Consider the following 7,073-nt stretch of genomic DNA (forward strand, 5'->3'; position numbering starts at 1 on the left):
TCACAATGTGAATTTTATTCTTAACAATCACCCTACAACAATGGGTATTCCACTCAACACAGCAACACAATAGTCGTTATTGCACTGTACACAACGAAAATGACAATACACGTGTATTATTGAGAACAACAATGTACTCAACTTTACAGGGAGTTATATCTGAAAGCTTGATTTGCATAATACACGTCACTTTTCGTTAACAGAAAACCACAATTTAAGTCACACAGAGTTAATGTACACTCAATGTTGGTTGCTTGACGGTTGTCAGCCCACTTTGAGGTCTGTGGATATAGAGGGAAGAGTTGGATCGGTGTCGGGTAGAGTTCCCGGGTAGCTCAGTTGGTAGAGCGTTGGTACTCTTAACCAAAGGTCCCGGGTTCGATGCCCGGCCCCGGAACAATTTTTCCATCAAAGTTATTCAAACCAACTTTACAGGGAGTTATACTTGAAAGCTTGATTTGCAATGTACTCCTAATTTCAACTAATGTTCACAAAGCACTATGTGCAGTACAAAACTGTCCGTTCCCAGTTCACAAATATACAATTTTTTTAACAGTAGAAGAGGAACCTGGCTATAATTTTCCCCCGATAGTAAAATTATGATTATTTGTTTCTTTTAATTGGTTATTTTGTGACGTTTTATCAACTGTTATGGTTATCTAGCGTCTGAATGAGTTGAAGGTGATAATGCCAGCGAAATGAGCCCTGGATTCAGTGCCGAAATATACCCAGCATTTGCTCTTAATGGGTTGAGGGAAAACTCCGGAAAAAACCTCAACCTTGTAACGTGTCCTAACCGGGATTTGAACCCGGGCCTGTTCGTTCACGGTCAACTGTTACTCCACAGCGGTGGTCCTGATTCTTTCTCATTTGAGCTTTATTAGTACCCAGTGGCATGCTAAAACAGTGCTAAAAGTCCAGAAACCTTAACGTGGCCTTATTCTACAGAGTGTATCAAAAGATCAGGTCAATCCTTACGGAGGTGATTCAGGACCTTATTTGCAACAAAAAATACTAATACACTTTTTCAATATTCATCCCAGTTTCCGAGTTACACGAATATCACGTACCGTATCTATCCAAATTTGAATTCACACCTAATGGACCTGTCTGCTTGAGAGAAGATAGGCTAATTGTCAATTGTCTAGAGCAGATGCTCAACATGTCTTTCTCTCGCACAAATACACGCTTCAGCACGCCGTCTGAACTCTCGCTGCTCATTATCCAATCCGTGCTGGTGCATCTCCATTGCAGCCGTGTTAATCTTTGCAACAAGCTCTTTCTTGCTTGCTATCTCCGTTTGGTACACTTTCTCCTTCATGCAGCCTCAGAGAAAAAAGTCCAATAGTGTTAGGTCTGGGGACCGGGTTGGCCAGCCAATGGGACCACCCCTTCCAATTCATCTACCTGGAAAATGGTGATCTAATCATTGGCGTACTGGAAGTCTGAAATTTGGTGGGACACCGTCTAGTTGACACCATAGTTTCCTGGCCAGCCCGGTTTCCAGACCTAAAACTATTAGACTTCTTTCTCTGGGGCTGCTTGAACGAGAAAGTGTACCAAACGGAAATAACAAGCAGGGAAGAGCTCGTTGCAAAGATTAACACGTTTGCAATGGAGATACACCAGGACGGATTAGATAATGTGCAGCGAGAGGTCAGACAGCGTGCTGAAGCGTGTGTTCGTGCGAGAGGGGGACATTTTGAGCATCTGCTCTAGACAACTGACAATTAGCCTACCTTCTCTCAAGCAGACAGGTCCATTAGGTGTGGAATCAAATGGGGATAGATACGGTACGTGATAGGCCTATTCGTGTAACTCGGAAACGGGGATGAATACTGAAAAAGTGTATTAGGATTTTTTGTTGAAAATAAGGTCCTGAATCACCTCCATAAGGATGACTTAACCTTTTGATACACACTGTATACGCCTACCTCTGTCTTTATGATTCTGATTATTTAAATAAAGATGGCAGCTTTAAGAACAAGTATGAGGCCGGACTAATTTTGTAAGGAAACATGTGAATCTGTGTGAACAAGTCCATCTCATGCCTGCGTCATCACATTGCGGTGTAATTCGTCCTTTGAAATATTTATAAGCGGATGGAACACGGGAAAATGAGAAATCTCTAAATAATTAATTGAAATTCAGCCTAATGACTTGTGCAATATTCCTACAGTGTATACATACAGATACCGGAGAGTGAAATGAGTTCGTGATTTCTCTGCTCGCCAATGTTTAATTGATGAGGGTTGTCTGAATAATACAGCCTGGTAAATTAAAGGACTGAGATTCGTTCCGCTAAACACGATCTTTCTGTCTTTATCAGAACAAAACGTCATAATAAGACTCTGACCAGATTACATAGCAGCAGTAGTAGTAGTAGTAGTAGTAGTAGTAGTAGTAGTAGTAGTAGTAGTAGTAGTAGTAGTAGTAGTAGTAGTAGTAGTAGTAGTAGTAGTAGTAGTAGTAGTGGCAGTAATAATAATAATAATAATAATAATAATATATTTATTTATACTGGCAGAGTTATGGTCATAGGGCCTTCTCTTTCACTTCACCAGGTCAGAAAGTATACACGCAGTGAAAATTTAACAAAAGGTTAAAGAACAGAATATTAGTTTGTTAGAAAAAAATAATAGCATAACAAAATCGACACTAAACAACATGAAAATAATACCATAATACTTACTTACTTACTGGCTTTTAAGGAACCCGAACGTTCATTGCTGCCCTCATATAAGCCCGCCATCGGTCCCTAATCTGAGAAAGATTGATCCAGTCTCTATCATCATATCCCAACTCCCTCAAATCCACTTTAATATTATCTTCCCATCTATGTCTCGGCCTCCACAAAGGTCTTATTCGCTCCGGCCTCCCAACTAACACTCTATATGCATTTCTGGATTCGCCCATGCCCTGCCCATCTCAAACGTCTGGATTTAATGTTCCTAATTATATCAGGTGAAGAATACAATGTGTGCAGTTCTGCGTTGTGTAACTTTCTTCATTCTCCTGTAACTTCATCCCTCTTAGCCCCAAATATTTTCCTAAGAACCTTATTCCCAAACACCTTTATCTCTGTTTCTCTCTCAAAGTGAGAGTCCAGGTTTCACAACGATACAGAATAACCGGTAGTATAATTGTTTTATAAATACTAAACTTCAGAATTTTTTGACAGCAGACTAGATGACAAAAGCTTCTCAATCGAATAATAGCAGGCATTTCCCATATTTATTCTGCGATTAATTTCCTCCCGAGTGTCTTTTTGTTACTGTTGCTCCAAGATATTTGAATTTTTCCACCTCTTGGAAGGATAAGTCTCCAATCTTTATAGTTCCATTTCGTACAATATTCTGGTCACGAGACATAATCATATACTTAGTCTTTTCGGGATTTACTTCCAACCCTATCGCTTTACTTGCTTCAAATAGAATTTCCGTGTTTTCCCTAAACGTTTGTGAATTTTCTCCTAACATATTCACGTCATTCGCATAGACAAGAAGCTGATGTAACCCGTTCAATTCCAAACCCTGTCTGTTATCCTGAACTTTCCTAATGGCATATTCTAGACCGAAGCTAAAAAGCACTGCTTTAGCCCGCAGTGAATTGGAAAAGCATTAGATAGAAACTGGCCTATACGGACTCTGCTGTATGTTTCACTAAGACACATTTTAATTAATCGAACTAGTTTCTTGGGAATACCAAATTCAATAGGAATATTATATAAAACGTCTCTCTTAACCGAGTCATATACCTTTTGAAATCTATGAATGACTGATGTACTGTACCCTTATACTCCCATTTTTTCTCCAATATCTGTCGAATACAAAAAATCTTATCAATATTCGATCTATTGCGCCTAAAACCACACTGATGGAATACTAATACATTATAAAAAGTAATAGCATATCAAAATCGACACTAAACAACATGAAAATAATACCATAACAGAAAAAAGAAAGTAAAATACAGATCTAAAGACTGGAATATGATAAAAGCAACTCAGTTAGTACAAATAGTTAATAGAGAAAACGTAAGGAAGAATACAACAAATGGAATGTAATAAAATAATAATAAAACAGAAGAAAAAATATGGAAATTAAATAAAATCCACAATAAAAAGAATATGCTAATAAATTCATTCGGTGATCAAGAGAACAAAAAGTTTATACAAAACTGGATTGATAAAAACTGTGACTTGTGGGGTTCTGCAATTCACGGTTCATTTGGTAAATGATGGTATCTCTATATATTTTTTCTGCTCATTGCTTCATCACAAATTTTTACAGTATTACTGAATATCGGCCATAATATATTTCTGCACTGAATACTAAATAAATACGAAAATGAGTGAATAGTGTCTTTTATTCGTTTGATTAGAACGAAAATGTACTTACCGGTATGTAATAATACATTTTCTCAGGAAGATTAAATTTATATATAGGCCCTAAACTTCAGGAATTGCCAACCTGCTAAGAAACAGAGGATGGGAAGTACATGAGGAGATTCATTGTGTGTCTGAAGATGATTCTCGTAGAAGAGTCGATATAATTGCCATCAATAGAGAACCCAGAAAGCGATGGTCTTAGACCCTACGATTTGCTTTGAACGAGACACGAATCAAGCACTGCAGATAAATGATGACAAGCGAGCTAAATATGTACCTTGTCTTCCATACCTCAGTGAAAAATATGGCATTTCGCTTTACAACTGGGATGTTACAGGCTTACTATTTGGAGCGAGGGGTTGTTTACCAAAATTTACATGTAATATCCTTAAATCCTTTCAAATTCTCTTTTATGAGGTTCAGAAGATTGTAATGGAAATTCTGAAGGCCTCTCTTCAAATTTTACACTATCATATATATGTTAACACGTAAATTTTCGTTTTAATGTACAAATCGAATCAGTATTTTGTTCGTTTCATTTCCCTTTATCTTTTATATTTTGTTAATTCCGGATCCCAGTGGTCAACCTCACTTGAGGACGGATGATTTGAAATCTTAGTAAGGTAGGTGTCCCTGATATGGCCATGCTAAGGTTTGAGAATTTTTCTAGCCGCCATTTTGAAAAAAAAATGTAAACCACTTTTTTCTCACTCGTTCTCAGTCTAATGGACTTTCTTAAAAAAATTCCTTTCCCCATAAAATAGCTTTAATTGTCCAAAAAGTCCCAAATTCCAAAAGTCTACCTAGTGGCCTTATCAGGAACATGTGCACATGATATGGCCACCCTTGTTCCATGTTCTACAAATCGTGATTTTTTTCAGTTTGATAGCGCAGTTGTGTTAAAATTAAATAATTTTGGTGTAAAATGAATAAAAATGACACTTAATAATCTTTTTTTATAATTCAAAATTGTAGTCAAAACAGGTTTTTCCATAAAACATTAAGGTGGTTTTCTTAAAATACAAAATTGTTGCGTAATTCCAGCTATAAGGCATCTAAATTTGTCAGGTGAAAAAATAAAAGTGAAATGAACTTGATATGGCCATGGTGCATTTGATATGGCCATATCAGGAGCAGGTAAGCTTTCACGAAAATCGTTTGATTATGAACAACTCGTAAAAGATACGCCATCAACTACAACACCAATCAACAGAACATTAAAAACTGAATGGAGTACAGTACCATAGTTTTCATGAAACAAGTCTTTGAAAAACATGCATAAAACAAAGGAGACTTACCAGAGAAAGATAAGAAGAGGTCACATGAAAACCGCAAAACAGGCAACTGACGCCATATTGCTAAACCTGACTGGATGGAAAAAGATCAAGTGACATACCAGGATGCCCTTTCATTGGATGCTGCTGCAATTTAGGGGATTTTTTGGTTAACTAACTCACAACACCACCTATACGCTGACGACTTACAACTTTACATTCATTCCCGAACTTGTACAATCAATGACTCTGTGACCAGAATTAATGGGCGCAAAAATTTGGACTCAGACTAAACCCAGACAAATCACAAGCTATAATAATGGGCCACCAACGAGCATTAAACAAAATAGATCTAGCCACTGTATCAAATACAAAAATAAATAATACTACAATTACATATAGTAAGACAGTAAAAAATTTAGGGGTATATTTAGATTCAAATTTAAATTTTCAAAGTCAAGTGACCTACATATGTAAGAAAACTTTTTCCATAATTCATTCCCTCAAACACTTAACCAATGTTTTACCTCTCAGCCTTAAAAAGAACCTGATCCAAACTTTAGTGATGCCCCACTTCGATTATTGCGATTCTTTATTCACGAATCTAAATAATGATCTTGCCCATAGACTACAGCGTGTTCACAATATCTGCGTTCGATTCGTTTGTAACATTAGAAAATTCGATCATGTAACACCGCCACTAGAATTGTTGTCTTGGAGTCCACTTACAGAAAGAAGATTCTTCAACTCCCTCTTATTACTATTTAAAATCATCCACACCTCCACACCCTCTTACCTAGCATCTCGTTTTGTTTACCTTTCACTACCTCGAACCCGGAACATGTACCTTCTCTCTATTCCTCTGCACAGAACATCCTTCTACTCATCATCTTTCAGCATATCTATTCCACGCCTCTGGAATTCTCTCCCTGACCACGTCAGAGACTGTCGGACAATATCAAAATTCAAATTTAAATTAAAAAATCACATTCTAGTTCGTGGAATTGCTTGTTGAACACATGTCAGGTTGCGCAACTTCACCTTAACCCATGACATATAGTAAATATTGTAACTATGCTGTTGTAAAATTGAAAATTAATATGTAATGTTATTTATTATTATTATTATTATTATTATTATTATTATTATTATTATTATTATTATTATTGTCAGTTATCAATATCATCATTGCTATCTCTGTTTTCCTTCTTTTTGTTGTATTAGCTCGATGAGAGCACTATAATGTACTTTTGACTCTGTTGACCCTCTATAGGGCTTTAACTTAAGTTGTATCATTTTCATCAGTGTTTGTATTTATTTTTTGTATTTATATGTGCTATCTGGTAGGATGGAAGAGAAGGCCTTATGGCCTTAATCCTGTCAGATTAAATAAATTATTATTATAATAG

The 7,073-nt window shown here is 36.6% G+C and overlaps 1 non-coding gene across 1 annotated transcript; it reads left to right on the forward strand.

Moving 5' to 3' along the window:
- Positions 1 to 324: 324 nt before the first annotated feature.
- TRNAR-UCU (transfer RNA arginine (anticodon UCU)) lies at positions 325 to 397 on the forward strand. The gene has a single exon. It is a non-coding gene; the product is annotated as a tRNA-Arg (tRNA).
- The last annotated feature ends 6,676 nt before the right edge of the window (positions 398 to 7,073 follow it).

This window comes from Periplaneta americana, chromosome 3, assembly GCF_040183065.1.
Source record: "Periplaneta americana isolate PAMFEO1 chromosome 3, P.americana_PAMFEO1_priV1, whole genome shotgun sequence".
NCBI lineage: Eukaryota > Metazoa > Arthropoda > Insecta > Blattodea > Blattidae > Periplaneta > Periplaneta americana.